Source organism: Serinus canaria, chromosome 7 (assembly GCF_022539315.1).
Source record: "Serinus canaria isolate serCan28SL12 chromosome 7, serCan2020, whole genome shotgun sequence".
Taxonomy (NCBI): domain Eukaryota; kingdom Metazoa; phylum Chordata; class Aves; order Passeriformes; family Fringillidae; genus Serinus; species Serinus canaria.
This window is the reverse complement of record NC_066321.1, coordinates 30,685,234-30,704,098: the sequence shown is the minus strand read 5'-3', so window position 1 is coordinate 30,704,098 and position 18,865 is coordinate 30,685,234. Positions and strand designations below refer to the sequence as shown.

The window sequence follows — 18,865 nt, the reverse complement described above, 5'->3', positions numbered from 1 at the left end:
TCTAGATCCTGGATACTTTAAAGATGTTTCTTAGTTATAGTAAGAAGTCTGTTTTACTTGTATTTGTAAGCTTCAGTTGAAAACATTTGGTCCCCAAAAAGAAACCTTGGTTTTTATAAATCCAGAATTTTCAGTTCTATTCTATTTAATGCAGGTGTAACAGAAATATCATTCCATGCTGCCTAGCAAGTATGCCACTATGTCCAGTCTCAATTAGCAGACTAACAGTTCTTGAGGTGATTGTGATTCATTTAAGGAGCTGCTTTTGTGAAGGTAAATCTGAGTAGTTGGTAGTTTTGTAGATGTGGATGGCTGTGCATGGGGTGTGTCTAATGAAGATTTTGCTTTGTGAAGTAGTAAAGCCAATGTAATTTCAGTTTTTATATTGCTTCTTGAATTGGTTGTAGGAGAATAAATAGTTACACTCTATGAAAGTCTTCTGCTGAAATTAGATTTTTCAGTCATGCATGTGGTGCTTCTTTTTGTGTGCTTATGTTTATTTGTGTTTCTTGAACCCTGACACTCAATGCAGCAGTGTCATATGGTTACCAGCACACTCCTTAACAGGAACAAAGAAGTGAGGAAAAATAAATATGCATATAATGACAACTTTTGTGACTCTGTGAAGAGTCTCCTAAATGAAGAAAAAATGTCCAGTCCCATACCTGTGGTTATGAACTTGCACTGCAGGGTGCAGACAGAACTGAACACATCAGCTTGTGGTTTAAGCAAAGCAGGAAGAGCTCCACTCCAGAAATGCCATGTGTTTACCTCCAGAGCCATGTCAGCATGCTTCACCCCTAAGGCAATTCAGGAGTGTGAGGGTGTTTGAGGCAGGGCTGTAAACAGTGTGAGGTTTCAGAGGTCATGTGGGTCTCGTGGCATCAGTCCCAAATGGAGCGTTGAAAGGCAGCCCATGGAAATATCCAGTTTCCATGCTGTACCCATACACTGCTGCCTCTCTGCTTATTCCATGTGTATTTCTGAATTTCTCGGTGCCATGTCTGGCTGTCTGTGCATCTGTTGTTAGTATATGAATGTGGTCAGAATCTTTTTGTAGCTTCTTGACAGTTGTTGTTACTGCTAGAGTTTTATTAGATTTTTTAAAACTTGTGTCATTGCATATTTTATGTGTTGTAAGATATCTGAAATAACTTAGTCATAAGTTATTTGGAGAAGCATGTTCAGAAAAGCCTTTAGATTTATTTTCATATCAGCTAGGTTGTAATTTTAATGAGGAAAAAGGGTTATGCCTGTATGTTAGGTTGAGGAAAGCTGTGGCTTGATATAAAACTGTCTGTGTGGCCTGGTTTGCTTTGGGTTGCCCCTGTGTGAGGAGTAGCCTAAAGGTTTGATGTGACATCTCTGTGGGGTGACAATTTTTTCCAAAAAGATGTGTACATGTGTGCTCCCACTCATAAACTCAAATTCTTCCTAGCCTTACATAGGATAGAAAGGCAGAATTTCTTCCTTGAAAACTTACTGCCCTCTCCAGACCCTGAAATGGAACTTAACCAGTCAAATATAATTCTGGGGAATGTGATTCCCAACCCCACCCTGTTTTTTCTTATTCATAGTGGTCAAGGTCTCATAGGAAGCTTTTTGCTGATGTTAGGAATGCCTGCACCTAGCTCTTGGCTGTGATTTAAACAAGTGCTGACTCTCATACCTGAAATCAAGGGCAGCCTCCTTTGATTATAAAATACTCCACATTTTATAGCTCTTTAGGAAATAACACCTGAGGGCTTGCACGTTTCCTTGGCAGGTTGTTTCTGTAGTTTCTGCCAGGTTTTACTGCACCTGCAGCAAATCAGTTTGAGTGTAGCTGAGTTTAAGCCTCTCAGTAGAGGAGACAGCAAAATGCTTGATGATCATTTCAGATTGGGAACCTCAATTCTTTTATGTTGGGTTGCCACACTGGCTGAATGTAAAATAAGACAACACTATTTTTGAAACACACTCAGGTTTGTGGACCATGAAGTGCTCTGGTGAGAGCTGCCAGAGAGCTGTCTCTTGTGGGTGTCCTCTGGCTTCAGACTGCACTTTGAGGGTTTTGTGGCAAATAATGCACCAGGCTTTGCAAAGGACCATCAGACAAGATGCTCATTTGGTGATCTGCATCTGTTTTGTGTACTGAACAAGGCAATAGCCTACAGAAATTGTCATTGCATAATCACATACTGTCACTGGTTACATGTAAGGGAATCCCAATTATCATCATTTTGCCATTTTACAACAGAGGACTTCAGAAAATCAAACTACTTTTCTTCTCCTGGATTGTGCTGGCCACCAGGCTTGTCTCTTTGTGACAGGAATTTTCAATTGAAGCACCCACTTCCTGCCATGCCCTCTGTTCCTTGAGAAAGAGGCAAGTTCACTATATCATGGGGAAATTCCTTCTTTCTTCCTGTTGTGCAATCCCTGCAGATTTATCTCATATTTGATTAACAGCCTGGCTTCTGACAAAGGAAATATTGCTAAATCTAGGAATTTTTTTAGGAACTTTACAGAAGTGATTGTGCTTGGAATACTTCATGTGTTCTTGTTCATAATTTAGATTGTTATTGTTAATATAGTTGAAGGAATTGATAGTCACAGATATAATTCCTACTTGAAAGCTGGGTTTATTGCCCTCATGGGGTTTGACAACACACACTTTTGCAGAATCATTGTTTTTGGATCATCTGTTTCTTGTTCAGAGTCCATGACTAATTAGCTCATAAAAAAGTCATTGAGCTAATATCTTACAGAGGAACCTGTGATGTCAGATTTGATCCCCTAATTGCTCTTATAATTGGCATTTATTGGAACTCTTTCACAAGTCAGGGCAACAGACCTCATTTGTTTTATGTAGAATGTTGTAAAAACGATTGAACTGGCAACTGATTACAGTTTTCTATTCAGTAAGCAATTTTGGAAGACTGTGGGCTAGACAGTTGTCTGATTTGCCTAGGTTGTAAAAGTTAAATGTAAAAAGAGATGAATTTTCAGCATATGGCTCTGTGTTAGCAATTACATGCATTAGTGGTTTAGCTGGTGTATTGTGTCTGCTTTATAAATGTTTATATTGCAGCCTTCTGCTAATAGATATTGATGAGAGGCAGTGTTTGGAGCCTGGTGTATGGCAGTGTCCATTAATTATGGCCCAGTAATGATCCATCCACTTGTGTTTGCTAGCATATCCAGTCCTAGCCCATGCTTGTGGAAACATCAACTGTTCTGTTGTTCCCTCCTAATTTAACACAAGGTCATTGTCAGCTGGGATGTAAATGTTTAACATTTCATATTAAGCATATTCAAGTGTTAGAGCTCTTTAAGCATAAGTGAGCCTAGAAATGAAATTATGCTGATGCTTACATAAAGCTTGTCTTATTAATTCTAAAATTATTTGGAATGTTTTTTGATTGCCTAACTATGTGCACAAAGGAAATATGCAGTCTCTTTGCTCTGAAATTACAGAGAGCTCTGTGGTGAGAGGAAACTTTGAAATGTCACATTCCCGTCAAGAAAAAATAATTCATTGACCCTTGTCCATAAAAATTGATTGAAAGATTGCACACTTCTGACCAGTCTCTGGATCTCATGTCTCAAAAGTGTGAAGAATGTGATAAGTTTGAATTCAGCTGTGATGGGTATTTTGACACCAAAATATTTTACTTTTGCCATATGGCTTCTCTCAAATTCCGTACTTCTTTTTCAGTTGCACATCAGCTCTGAACAGCATGGGGTTTGTGGAATAATCTCTTCAAGCTGCAGACACAAAAATGAGCTTTTTTCCAAGTATTTGTCAGTTAGAAACAGTCCTCTGGAATTGTTGACATTAAATTCTGTAATTGTAACAATGAGTGTCTAATATCAATAAAAAGAATAAATGAAGTATTTCTAGTGGCATTCATCTTCAAACCAAAGCATGACTAGCAAGTAATTAACTGTCACTGTTATGCCTTTGCATGGCTTCAAAGGCTGGATCCCAGAAATACTGACTTTTCCTAGTGGTGAAAAAGATGAAGGACTTCTCTTGGATGTTGAGTTCAGGTGGCAGAAAACAAGTTCCTGTGACAAGTATGAGAAATGACCTGTAGACCTTATCCCAGGCACATAAACCCATAGAGCAAGGACTGCTGAGCTTTTCTGTGCCCACAGTGCTGTGGTGAACACATCACTTTTATCACTGGAAAGCTTTTAATTTCTCTAGGGAATGTTGATACTTTTTTTTTTTAACATGGACCTCTTCAGGCCACTGAAAATTGTCTTTTCTGTTTTATTTCTCTACATTTGATAACTTCAGAGGAAATATATCTGCTTATGGAAAATTCCATTTTAATGTGTAATATTTGGGGAAAAGTGCATTTGATGTAAGAGTATTCAACACTTTGGGCTGTTTTTATACACAAAGCCTCTGTACTAGACATGGCAAAATGCCCAAAGAAGGCACTTAAGTGATTTGTCATAAGTTCTCATAGAAGCCTTGGAAATTCTTGGGACAGTTGTAGTGGTTATGTGTCCTAGAGAACACATGTCCCCAAAATTCTTACATGTGTTCAGCCCTCAGGAGTTAATTAGTCCTTGGCACTGGCAAATTTTTCTTCTGTGTGTTTAAAAAGGTTCAACCATACCTCAAACCATCTCTTGGCTCATGTTTGACAAATTATTAGGCCAGATAGACTTGATGTCCAAAGTATTAGCAATATATGCAAGTATGGATTGAAGGTTTAAAAATAATTTTATGAGTTACTGGGAGTTTAATCTAATGATTGTGATTTCTGAACTTTCTGACAGATACCTTTGAGGTGAGATGCAAGACATGTGGAGAGGAAGGAACCACTAGATCAGGTTCAGTAATAACCTTTTGTGATTTGCTGCATGTCTACATTTGATCACATAAATGTGCTTACTAACACGAACAGCTAATCCCTGATAGTGGTGATCTGATGTGAATAGAGTTAATTTCTCTTTGTTGCTGGAACAGAAATATTCCAGTAGGAGGTTTTAGTGTGCTGTTTACCCAGGGGGAAGTCTGTAAACACCCATGGCCCTTTTGCTATCTGAATGCTTCTGTTGTCACTGCAGGGCACATAAAACCGTAATAATTGTGGAATGGTGAAAGCTAATCCTTACCCTGCATGAGTGCAGTTAAAATCTTTCTATCCAGCACATATCTATGACAACTTTTATTAGTAATTCATGGTTCCTTGATGTGTCCTTTCTTGACCATTATTTATTTCACTTTCACAGGCAGATTATTTTATCTGTTGCTTTACTTTTATTTCAGTGCTAGACTGGGTTAGATCACAGAGCGTGCAGATGTAGTTGTCAGTGCTTTGGGTGATGTGTCTTCAGGGTGAGGTTGTCATCACTGCTTTGAGAGAACACAAATCTGCTTTTTTACTGGGTCAGTTTCTTGGGGACGTGTAGTAATTTAAAAATGACACTTGTGACTTCTGTTGAATTTGTTCTGTTGATTTCATCTCCATTCAAGTTGTTGGATTCTGGTACAAGGAACCAGTGTCACTGGCTAGGTCAGATGGATTTTGAAATTAGTAGGACTGTGGTTAGGATTTGCTGTAGGATTTTGGTTACTGGTATAAATTGCAGGCTCTGTTCTGGGGAGCTGGGAAGGGAGAATCCCTTCTAGAACTTGACAAACAAGTTTATGTGCTAAAAATATACACGTAGCTAGGGAGGGATTTGTTTCTGATGAAATTGTAGCAAGACTTACCATAAAACTGTGATTTTTTTTATTACCTGACTTCCTTACAAACCTTTTTATTTATTTCTCTCAAGAGGAAGCAGAATTTAAATCTGTGTGGTTTGTTAGAAGAATATAATTGCATTTTTGATCCAAAGCATGTGATTAAATAAAGGAGTGTGGGGCAAGAGGACAATGTACTCAAATGCACTGCCATGAGCAGAAGTAAACACCATGGGCTGTGCTCTCAGAGGGGGGAGTTACACTGGGTAACAAGTGATGATATTCTGGCACCTGTAAAGCATCATAGCTGAAGTTTCTTGAGTAGAATATTTTTGAGAAATAAATCAGAAATATCTAGATGGTCTGATATTCTAAATATGAGCTTTGGGCTCTTAGCTCAATGAAAGTCTTATGGAAAGAGGTTGCTGGAGTTTTTCAAGTTGTTTTGGATTCATTTGGGGCTTTAGCGTGTTTTTTCCCTTTTTTGGGGCTTGTTTTTAACATAGATCAACCTTGTCTATAAAGAGGTGGTGTTTCAAGGCAGAATTCTGCATGTCTCCAGCCCTTGCCCTGGTGTTCCCAGGCACCAGATTATGTTGTTCTATGGCATAAATAGGGAGACATGATAAAGAACCCAGAAATATGAGTTCTGCAGAATCAGCAGTATATTGAAAGTCTTCTGAACTTCAGATCAGGCTCCTAAAGATAGATACACTTTAGCTGTGATTATTGGAGACAGAGAAATATAAATGGGCTCTTTCTGCTGGTGCTTGTCACATGGGACAGTCACTCTTTGTGTAAGAGTCTCTGTGAGCTTCACTTACTTGCCTTTTTTTTCTGGCTTTTGCCTTTCTGCTTAAGAATAAAGCCTCAAAGTTTAGTACTGGCACTGTGAAAATTGTTACATACATTTAGTTACAGTGAGCAGTCTTCCAGGGCCTTATTTACTGGGACAGAATGAGTAGAAAGCTGTTGCTTATATCTATATGCCCTGATTACTCTTACTAGCATGCCAAATATCTAATTAAAAACTGCCTTGTGAATTGTTGGTTTATTTATTTATTTCTTGAACAAAGCCTGGTGTGCTGATGTGATCTTATGGTTCCATAGGGGTAGGCAAATATACTGTAAGTGGCATTGATCAGAGCCCCAGCTCTGTTTTAGTGTCTTTAACCCCACCTGTGGCATTCATGCAAGACTGTTGTCTTCCCCACTTCCCATCTGTCTTTCCTATTAATTTGCACAGTAATAGGGGATGCTTATTAAGTCAAAATTAAAAAGGAAAAAATCTGTTACTTTAGTTTATAAAAAGGCAAGCTCTGTGATTTTTCTTTTTATCTTTTATAAAATGATGCTTGCATTTATCTAAAGTGAGAGAAAAAACAGTGGAGCCTGTATGGAATGAAAAAGGAAGTTTCCAGGCCCTTCTACACATCCAGATGTTCTCACCATAAGAGAAACCTTCACTGTAACAGATGTAGTTTTGCATGACTTATGTTCATCCTTTGGGATGTCTAGGTGTACTAAAGCATCTTTAAGGACAAGCTGGCAAACCTCTGACTAGGCCAGCTCCTGATGATTTTTGAATTGTACTAAAGTTTGGAGTAGGCAGTATTGGCACAGGGAGGATGAGTGTTGATAAACCTGTGTTTAGAACCGAAATGGTCCTTTCAGTGTCCTATGGATGTCCTTCCTTTAGATTTAGAGGCAATTTAGTTTAGTTTTCACAAAGGAAAAGCACAAATTACTAACAGTGTACTGAAGTCATTAGCTAACAGCCTCAATTAGCATAACAAACGAAATGCAGAGTAAATGCAGGCAGAGCAAGACTGACTTAGCCTTGAATTTTCTGCTGTGTCCATATTACTGTGCTACAAGGCTTCATTCTGTAGACCTGACAGACAGCTGGAGACTTAAAATGTTAAAGAATAAATTCCATTTTAATGTCTTTTGGGGAAAAAAAGCCACCAACTTTTGGAACTGAGATAGTAATTAGGCTGAAACAGCATAGATTAGCCCCACTTAATGTGGAATTTAATTACTTGAAAGCAATTAAATTAATATGGAGTCTGCTCAGTTTGGGGAAGGGTTTGAGTATGGGGATTTTTGTCAAAAATGTTAATGCACTCTCTCTGCTATAACTTGTTAGTTTAACATAACTTTCTTTTTGACGTTTGTCATCAATTTAAAGGCAACTAGTTTTCTCTAAATGAAATAGGTCATCTTGGTAGAAAAAATGTCAAAAGTGGCTGGATTGTACTTTGGTTCCTAGTTAGCAACAACCAGGCAGATAAGACAACATGCCCTCCTTTATTACATTTGAGATTTCCAGCCCTTTGCTTCTCCTCAGCTTGTTTACTTCCCCTTAACTACCTAGGAATTGCCAATAACTGCAGCACAGCTACCAGGGAAGCAGTTTGTCTGGGATTAAGGAAGAGATTGAGTCATTTTCTTCACTCTGATTTGAGTCAAGATTCACTAGATGTACAAGGCATCCCCCTGTTGTAGGGAGGGGAAAGCTCTTTGTGGTGTCCTGATCAATTTTTCACCATGGTTAAAGGAGGAAAGACACCAAGGCACTGCTGGTGGAGCCCCACGGGTGTCAGGAAGGCACTGGGCAAAAAAAGTCCTCTTTGTGTGTGGGAGCTGCTGAACTTTTCATTTGAAGAAAGGATAGGAATTAAGGAATCCAGGATTTAGACTGGGCTGGAGCTACGACCCTTTGTGCAGTGGAGAAGAGGACATTGTTGGTCACAGTTGTAGACAAGGTTTGGGGTCACATCTGGGGACTCTTGTGAGAAAGGGCCAGTCCAATGCTGCCTGTTTGCCCTGGCTGTGGATTTTTAGTGCTGATTGCACCTGCTGCTTGGAGAAAGGTTCTCTCAGAGCAGCTGCACAGGAGTCCTTCAGTGCCTTGAGCTCCTCCTGCAAGTGCAAGCCCAGCCTTGGCAGAGGCTGCTGCTGCAGCTAGTGTAGAGCTGGTGGAGCATGAGGTGTTCCCTCTCATTTATCACTGAGCAGGGGAGGCTGATGGCCATGCTAGGATGTAGGATTTCTGATTTTTCAAGCTGATTTTTTTTGTTCACTGCCTGACTTTCAGATAAGAAATTTGGTGCTGAAAACACCTTGCTTTGGGTATTAGGAGGGATTAAGTGCCATCACTTCCTCCCTCATGAAACCCAAACCCAGAGCGCTGATTGCGTTGTTTTTTGCTATTTGACTGTGAAGTAGAGGACATTGCATTTTTAGTGGCAGCTTTAGTTTCAAAGCCTGTTCTATCAGGGTCTTGAGAATCTTTTGAACTTGTGACCTCTATTTTTTGCTGGCACAGTAGGTTTAAATGTGGCAGTAAAGATTAGTAATATTTTAAGTTGGAAATGTCTTTGGAATGTGGTTTGGGCATATATTTTTTAAAGGAGGAACACAAGTTCAGATTTGTGTTTCAAGTGGTAAACTGTTTTGAAAGATTCCTCAGTTACTGGATAATATTTTCAAGTTTCTCCTGCTGGGTTTTCACTAAGCAGTTTAATGGTGTGTGTTACTCAGATTGCAGTGAAAGTGCAGAGAGACCCAAAGAGATCTGGTCATCCTTAATTTACTGTGAAACTGCATGCCAGTGGCTACATGAGTGAAGCTGGAACTTAAAGGGAAGGAGAGAAGAACTGAGCCCAGCTGGCTGTGCCTTTCCTCAGAAGGTGACTGCACTCTTTTGTACACAGATCATGAACAGAGAAGTGGTGGCTGTAATCTTCCTCCTTAGCCTCTTACGTGTCCAGTTAGGAAAGGCAAAGGCTTTTTTTAAAGCCCAGTTTTCTGACCTGGATTTGAACAATGGGCTGATAGTCATGACCTCTTTCTTGTTCTCCCTTTTTCTTGGAGGGGAAGAAACTAGAACCCTTGGGATGCATCTGTTTTAATGCCTGTTGACTGCAGAAATGTTGTCTTAGATAACACAAGTTCTAGCGTCATCATAGCGCAAGGATTTTATATTGTCAGAGCTTCATACCTTCTTGCTGTTCCTCACAGGCAGCTCCTCTACACACTGACTGTTCCAGGTCCTTGCAGTAGTAATCTGACTCCTCTCACTCCACTTTCTTTCCTCTTATATATCAGTAGTTCTTGTTGGTTACAGGTGTGGCATGTCAAGATCAGGCCCACCTCCAATCTTCAGCAACTGGTCCAGCTGCAACTCACTGGGGGACAAGGTCACACTCTACACAGAAACCTGCTGTGTTGGTGGTTTTGTAGGTCTGCAGTGAGCTGTGCTCACAGGTCACTGTGGGTGAAGGTTTAACCTGGCACACCTTTTTGCAGTCTTTAGGGCATAACAGGCAAGCAAAGGCCACCTTTGGAGGCATTTGGGGTTTGGTTTACCATTGCAGATAAATCTGCTCTGCAGTGAATTCATTGTGCTCTGAATGAAAGAGCGGATGTTTTGATTTGAAAGGGAATCTTGTTTATAATTCTTCAGTATAAATGAAGTGTGGGGAGGAAGCCTTACTGGAAAGCAAAAGAGCCTTCCTGGACCATCTTCTGGTTCAGCAATAATAAACCCTGGTGTTTTGCATCACTGACAATGTGTGTGTACATGTATTTTTAGAAGGGCTTCCAAAGGGCCTCTTGCTGCATGCGGGTTTGTTTATAGTTCTGTCATGCAAACCATGGGATATTCCAGCTCTGCCCCGCTCCAGGTTAAGTTCCCAGCCTGCCTCTCTGTGCCCCTGTGAGCTGCTGGCTGGTGCAGAGAGTGGGGCTGGTAAATGATAGAGCTGTCTTCTCACCTCACTTTCCTCCTAGATGGCATCAAATGCTAATTGCTGTTCATTCTGCACTTCAGCAGGAGCAGAGTGATACACAGCTAGGGTTTGCTTTTCCCCAGGGTGCCGTGGGTGTGACTGATGGAACAGAGCCAGAAGAATTTGGCAAAGTAGCCGACTGTAAAGGGAATAATCTCTTTTTCCTGATAATGGATGGCACTTAGAAAGCAGCTGAGCCTAAAAGCCATTTCTCATGCTAAGGCTCTGCAATGTGCAGGTCAGCCATTGAGCAAATGCAAGCCTTCAAAATGAGAGCTAATAGCTTGGCAGGTTATGCCTGACAAGCAGCAAGCAAATTGCTTTTAGTTCTTTACTGTGTGGGGTTTAGTAGGTTTTTTTGTGGATTGTAACATTTAGTAATTCTATTTTTCTAATTTTAGATGATAATCTGTTTCTAAGTTCAGAAATATCTTAAAGAAAACAGTTAATAAGGAAATACATTTTCATACTCAAATATAGTACATTTCTAATATCTAAAAAATTATTTCTATATAACTGCTAAACATGTAGTCGGTTAAGAATATAGGATAAAAAAATACATTTCAGCGGAGTAGTTGTTAAAATATTGGCCCCTCACTTTTCTGTGGAGCAAATTGACAGCTCCCTGGGAAAGAGAATCATGTGTTCCTCCCGAAGAAATGGTCAGGGAGCTGTGGAGGGGAGATTTGAGAGGAAAATCCATAGTGGAGTGGAGGTAGATTCACAGAGGATAACAGCTGGAAAAGACACTTATCTAACTTGATATGCAACATTCATAGCTCCTGGAGAGCTTCTGTTGTCATATTTACGGCTGATTTGGTAAAAGAAGAATGCTGTCTGAAGTACTGCTGGAGGAAAGGCTTCCTGGGAAATACCCAAATACTGAGTTTAACCCTGCAGGTTTCAGAGCTGCTTCTTGAAGAGACCTGAACTTTGAACGGCTGTGGCATTGTGTGTTTTTAGAATCAGTTATTCCTTTTGTAACTCAATAATGGTTCGGTCCTCAGTTCCCCCCCATGTACTTCCCTCACAATGGTTTCTCCCTATTGGAGCTGCCCTGCCCTCCCCTGCCTGTCATGGTAACCACCCCCCTTACCTCGAGAATTCTCTGTGTCAGTCATTCCTTAATTTGATGTATGATTTGCCCCTGGGGTTTTTCCCCTCCCCTGTGTGATCCTCAGTGGCTTAGCTGTAACCCACACTCCTCCCTGGGTCCTTGCTATTGGTAAGCTTTGTGTCTCCTCCTATCACACCCACTCCCTTTATTAGCGTCCCGCCGGTGCCCTGTCTTTGTCGCTTGTCCCTGCGCCCACCGGGAAACGAGATTAAAAGATCCTTGGTACTCATACAGGCGTCCCTCCTCCTTCCTTTGCTTTGGTACCTTGTAGCTGAAGTTCCCGCCTGCGCCACCCACTGCCAGGGCTCCGGAGGGGATCCGGGAGTGGCACTTGGTGTGGCATTTTCGGCCGAGCCGCGGGCACCCAGCCGGGCACCGCACAGCCCCCACGGCCGCGGGAGAGAGGCTACAAACAGCTGCTTTTGTCTGATGATGGACTTGGGAAGATGGATGCCAGAAGTTTTATATGGAAAGCTGCATGTGCAGCAAAGTCCTAAACCATTGTAAAATGGGGATTTCTCTCCTAGGAGATAGGCCTGTGAGACTCAGTGTGTGTTGCTCTGTCAATACAGGCAGTTCTAATATTTGAACTGCTTGTTAAATGCTGTACTTACCTCTTTTTGAAGGGTTAAGTTTTAAGAATTGTTCTCTCTACAACCAAATAGTGCGTTATTCAAAACCAAGACTTCACAAATAGGTTTTGTGAGATTGTATTCATTATGTAGTAGCATCTTGACAAATACTTTCAGTGTGTCTGTGTTACCCTGTTCTCAGGGGTCCCAAGATGAGGGAAGAGACGACAAAGTTGACTCCATGTATCAGAAGGCTTTATTCATCATTATATGATATACAAGATATAAAAACTATACCAAAAGAATAGAGAGAAGGATTTCACTACTGAGCTATGCTAAGAATAGAAAAGGAATGTGTCCTCCCAGACCGAGACCAGCCGGACAGGTGTTCTGTGATAGGCTCTTAATTGCAAACAGTTTGATGAGGCCAATCACAGACATCCCCCGTTGCATTCCACAGCAGCAGATAAGAACTGTTTACAGTTTGTTCCTGAGGCCTCTCAGCTCTCAGGAGAGGAAAAATCCTAAGTAAAGGATTTTTCATAAAACATGTCGGCGACATGTCTGAAACTCCCTGTGTTTACCAGTTATCATTTGTGATGCCTGAATTGATTTGTTAGTCACAAAGCTGGAGTTGTGTTTTACAGGAATGTATTGACATAATAATTATAAATGCAAAGTTTTCATCTTTATTGTAATAAAAGTTTTAATGTCCAGTATTTGAAAAATATTTTCCACAATAGACATACTCATATCTTGATACACATATGTACTCTGTGCAGTTTTCCCAAGAATGTTTCAGCTGAGCAGTGGCTTAATAAAGTATTCAGGTGAAGTAGGAACCTCATTTAGACTTCCAGACCGGCCAGAAAGGTGAATTGTTGAACAGAATTCCCTTAGAGTTTGAATTCAGTGAAACTGAGTAAGGTTCTTAATTTGTTGTACATCAGTACAGGGTGCTTCAAATTCCTTGTTCTACTTTATAAAGTTAAGTATTGAGTTTAGGAGTTAAATACTTCTGTGGTCCTAGGAAGCAGGGTTTGTTTAGATCTTATTCTGAATTTGCAAATGCATTCCTGCTTCTTCTGTTGCTCTCATCTCGATGTTATGAGAGCAGCTAAAACCCTGTTGCAAGGTGTTTGTATCCTCTTGTAATTGTGGTCTGATAAAATCCTGTGTAAGACTAGGCTGTTGGCATCCAGAAGGCATTTCTTCCTTCTCAAGTAGTTGTGATCAGCAGACTTTGGGGAGCAGTGGTTTGCATCACTTAGGCTCAAAGGGCCAGTTTAACATGGTGCCACATACAGGGTAAGTTGTTGCCTATACAGTTTGCAGAACATGCAGTTAGTGATGGAATGTGCTGGTGTGATTTAACTGAAATAATGCTAAAACTGTGTATTCCTAATCAGGAACTTGCAACCTTATTTCCTGGGGCCTTGGTGGTTGTTAATATTAGACATTTCTTGAACAAAATGATGCATTAGAAATTTTGAAGTAACTAAATACACAATCTTTTTGGGGAGATCAGAAAGAGAATGTGGGTATGAAATACATTTTGTGCCTGTGGTGGGAGATTATCAACTCTAAACATCTAATTTATGGGAAATAAATTATGGAACAAACAGTAGATTGCTTGCAACATGGATGTCAGATCCATGTAGAAATAATGAATATATTAGTGGTTTTTATGCAAAATATTGTGTTCTCTTTTAAAATTTAAAAAGTAGAAATCTAAAATGTCCAGGGTGATGCTTTAGCTAAAATTTATCCATCCAGTTTAGGGTGGACCTTTGGCAAAATCTTTGTTCTTGCTTTCTGTGTGTGAAAGAAAGACAGACATAGTTGTACAATTACATTTTAAGCAAGAGCTAGAGCAACAGATGGATGATGGAATGTGCAATTTCTGCTTGATTCAAGTTTACAAGACTCTTTAGAATTTCTCTCTGATTTTTGAAGTAACAAACCCAGTGCACGGAAAGAGGAATATGGAATATTCCTACTGCATTTTCACAACCATACGTCTTGGTAGATCGATGCTCCAGACTTTGACTCTGTGCTACCATTGTGATATATTTTTTGATCAAGCAGTTAACACAACATTTTATTACCCAATGAAGCAATGGAGTGGCATAAGGCATGCAGTCTTCTAGTGCCCATGGCATTGCCGTACCGTTGCTTTGTGTGCTTTGGTTTACCAATACTTCCTTGTTTTCATAAACTGAGGGAATGCTGTCTACTAATATCTGCCAAGTAGTGACTTAGCCAAAAATTAGCTAAGGATTATGAAAATAACTCTTACATTTTGCCTTTATTTGTACCTGATGCTTTCTGCAGATGTTTCTGTTGTTTCTGATATTAAGATCTGACTCAGGGAAGAAGCATGAATTGTTTGGAAAATGCAATGAATATTATTTGGAAATCGTCCTTATTCATTTTCTGTGGTGTCTTGGTATGGCTGGCATTTTTCCTGCATATGACTGTGTATCTGCATTCAGAATGTGACAGCCCCAAGCTGTTTTTCCTTCAAGTTCTATGAGGTTTTTTTGTGGTGCCATTTTTTTAACCAGTTCTCATTGTGAATCTTCCTGGACAGTTATGAGGAAAGAATAGGATGGCTTCTAACAAACTTCTTTTTGAATACTTTAAAAAGTTGCCTTTCTTACAAAGAGTGAGTGATTGGTTGTCCCTTGCCTCTTGTGCAAGAGGGGCACTTGTCTTGCTGTGCAGTAAGTCTGGCAAAACCATACTGACATGTAACAGACAAAGGGCAATAGTGCTTTGTCCAGTATTTTTCTTAACAGGAATGCCCCTTTCTTTCTATTTCTATGGAAAAAAAAAAAAAAAATAACCTCTGACATGTTTCAAACGTGTCCTGAGTAGCCAAGGTGTAAATTTGGGCAAGGCAAGGTAACGAGAGACTGCTGCTGCACAGTGTGGACCCTGATCACCCACCCACAGTGGTGCCTCAAACAGTTTTGGTAAGGATGGCATTTAATAAGGGTAGCTCATTTGGTTTTTCTTTCAAGTGAATAAATAATACTCAGGAGAAGCTGAAAAAATACATGTCTTCCAAATAACCATGCTAACCTGATATCTGTATTGTGTTGCTGATGTATTTTCTGGGGTTTGGCCTCACCTGGAGGACACACCGCTTAGTGCTTTATTTCTGCTCCTTATCATAGATCTCTCCTCATGTAGTAGTAGCAATGTTAGCAGGAGCATGAGCAAATCTGTTTATATTTCTGATCTTCTCTTATCAGAGTAATTGCTAAATAAGTGTTGCTGTAACTGCAGTAGTTAAGGTCACTTATATTTGGCATCTGAGTCTCCCAAACTTCTTGTCTTCCCTTTCACAGCTGCTGGAGATCATCAAACTTAGGGAAATAAAGGATGAGATTTTTCTTTTTATTGTGGTAAAGAGAAGGCAGAATTAAAATTTCAGGAGTACCTTATTATACAAATGTTTTAGGCATGGTTTGTCAGGAACTTAAGTGTACAAAAAGGGCTTGCCCAACATGCACTTAGAAACCCCATGCTGCTGTATTGGGAAATACTCCTGTTAGAGGCAATTTAGAGTGAATATGTAAAACAGTTCCTTTCTTTCTCAAGGATGTGTACTCAGCATCATAAAATCTCCATGCATTATGAAACATGGTGGTAATAAAAAAAAAAATAGACTGCTAATCCAGTTTGTCTCTTCTTGAATTTCTTTACTAGTTAAAGGTTTAGTCAAAAAGTTTTCTTGTGTAGTTAGAGTTGCTAGAGGCCAAATTGGAGTTGAAAATCTACAGGGTGTCAATACAAAGTGGAACAGCTCCATGTGACTCAAAGTTTATTTTAAGAGCCCTGTATCACAATTCTTCAGGCTCATCAGTTGTTCTTCCCCTTGATGTACACTAAGACTTTAATAACAGCCATGGAAATACTCTTCTGAGACTTCTACATTCTGAGAAACATTGTGCTTCCAATCCAAGGAGCTTTTATCTCTTTCAAGATGTTCTGAGAGAACTGAGAATAGTGGAAGGAGAGGAGAAGCAAAGCAGGGCTGCTACAGGAGTGCACTTCCATGGCTCACTAGGATTAGCACTGTCCCTGCTGTTCAAAGAAACTAGCAGCCTGAAAGTTGCAGTCACAGTATGTGTGGTTTTGTTTTGATAGAAGATACATGATCTCCTATGACTCACTTGAATTAAGTTTAATAGGGTCCAGCATCATCCAGGTGAATGAATCTTGGCAGCTGCTTCCATTGAGAAAGTTTTATTTGTAGCCTCCTGCGTGGCATGTTTCATGCTGTTCAGTTGCAAGATCTTTGTGTCCTGCCAAAATAAAAAAAAACAAAAGGAAGTATTTATTCCAAAATGTTCCTCTTGTTTTTTAACCAGAGAAGTGCAAATGTTTTTCTGATATAAAGGGATGAAGATTTTCTTCTAAGCAGAAATATGCTACAGCCACTTTGTGTCTGATGGTATATTATGGCATATTTGACAGTGTTGGAAGCCAAGGAATTTGACAATGCACAGCTTGTTTCTCTCAAAATACAGTTTCTGTTTCTGTCAACCTTACATAAGAGGAGTTAAATGAAACAGGTGAGTTCCAGCAGATAGTACCCCTGACTGTGATTGCATGCACCAAATACCTCTTCCTGTCCCAGTAGTCTCAGGTCAGCTACTTCTTAACCTGTGTTTGTGAGCGGTTGTGTTTTTTACGGTCCTCCAGAAGATCTGGGGCTTTTTCAGGCCCATATAAATGAATGTGAGATACTCTGAGGTGTCTGGGTATGTTGATGTCTCTCTGAATCACAGTTTTGAGGTCTTTTCAGTCACTGATGTCTGAAATAATGGATCTGTAAGGAGACTGCCCTCTGTGACACCTGTGAGTCTCAGCTGGAGGTGCATCATTGTTCTGTGTTCGCAAGAGGTGGGGAAGGATGGGAGAGAAAATGAGGTGAAATGGAAATGAAATAGATGATTTTTGCTATGTCTCCATCTTAATGAAGCTGGATTTTAAAATACAGTCATGAGCATGATGCCTCCTTACAAAGTTCTTGAGAACATACAGTTGTATGACTGGAAAAGAGCCGTAAAATGTGCAGAAGTTTGACAATTAGAGGCCTAATGCTTTTCAGAAAGAGCAATTACAAATGCCTTTACTATATAGGAAAACAGCAGGTAGTGATGCTTGTGCTCTTTTGCAGGGAGACACAGAACAAGTATCAATCACTAAAACAGATGTTTAATAACTGGCTTTGGAGGTGAGGCATATGTTTTTGACAATGAAGATGATTCATCTTTTGGACAAGCTACCATTTGGGAAAACATTGTAGCCATCCATTGAGACGTTGAAATTGAAAATGTAAATTTTTGCTATAGCTTTCCAAAGGTGGAAATCCTTCCTAGATGAAATTTAATGGCCTGTGACAGGTGCAGCAGGTAATTTTGGTCATGAAATTTAGAAATGCTCTGCCTTCCTAGCTTAGCATTCTGATGTGTTGTTGCCTTTTCCATCTGGAATAGTCTCCTTCACTTACTGCTTTTTTTCTCAAGTGTGATGTTGACCTAAGGGTCTAAGAGATCAACTCCCAGAACTCTAACTCGTCACATATTGGCATTGCAGAAACTTCTTCCTTCTTAGGAAATGTCTTTAATAGACAGCTTTTCTTTTATTTGTGCTTTTTGATTTTTTCACATTGCTTAAAACTCACTAACTTCCTGTGGTAGTGTTTTAGGAAAGAGCCATTTCTTAGGCTTTTGGCAGGTGTGGATGCAGTTTGTCCTTTTTTGTTGGTGCAATAAGCGATATTAGAAACAGGGTTTGGTCTTAAACTTGCTGATAGTTTAACTATTTCTTATTTATGGTTTCAGGCTGTACTCAGAAATATTTTGTTGCCTTCACCAATGCATTAAGTTGGACTCCTAATATAACTTTCTGTTAATTCTTCATATTGTGGAGATTTCTCATTATTATAAGGTTGACAGCTCAGCTATCTTTTTAAAGGACCTAGGAAATTGAGGGGATAGAAATCTTACCAGGTTTTTGTGTAGTGGTTCATTTCCTTCTCCACTGTGTGGATTTTGATGTAGTATCAGAGGTAGTGTTTAAATTCCTATAGTTGAGATTTAACAGCAGAACTGAGCAGGCTGGCATGGTGGCTGTGACTTGACAGGCTGCTTTCTTTCCTTTTCACTTTCTTTCATGCCTGCAATCCTTGTCAAAAGAGTGTGGATCACAGGTGCTAAATGGGAGATGGGCAGCAGCTCCTTTCCTTGGGGCACAGGAATTTTCCTTTTGAGAGGAGTTCCCAGAGACAGCAGGACTCCTGGCAAGTGCTGCAGAAAGGAACAGCTCCCATGAAGTGATTGAAACAGCAGTGAAGAGAAGCCCCAGAGACTCCATAAGGAAGAGAAGCAGCTAAATTAATCTACAGAACGACAAACCTGCTGAGCCCAAAGGGATTCACTGGCAGGGAACCAGTGGGCAGGAAAAGGCTCTTTTTTTTTTTGGTTCACTCACAGTGGATTCTCTTTTCTCAGCTGACTTATAATAACACATGCTTTGATGAAACTTAGATTTTTGGGTTTAGCAACCCCTGGATTATTTTTGGTAAATTGTTGTAGGAAAAACTGAGCTCTAGCCCAGGCCAGTTTGGAGTTCTAGGAGAGCATCACACAGCAAAGTAGGAGCAGTGGAC

At 40.0% G+C, this 18,865-nt stretch overlaps 1 protein-coding gene across 3 annotated transcripts in view; it reads left to right on the top strand.

Annotated features, from left to right (window-relative positions):
- The window catches only part of GULP1 (GULP PTB domain containing engulfment adaptor 1), a 145,670-nt gene that overhangs the window by 14,439 nt on the left and 112,366 nt on the right, over nucleotides 1-18,865 (top strand). For 2 of the 3 annotated variants that reach the window (XM_030241596.2, XM_030241592.2), the window contains exon 2: nucleotides 4,780-4,833. The exons of the other annotated variant lie outside the window; for it this stretch is intronic. The gene's annotated coding sequence lies outside the window, so the exon portion shown is untranslated. The remainder of the gene's footprint in view (nucleotides 1-4,779; nucleotides 4,834-18,865) is intronic. 3 annotated transcript variants of the gene reach the window in all.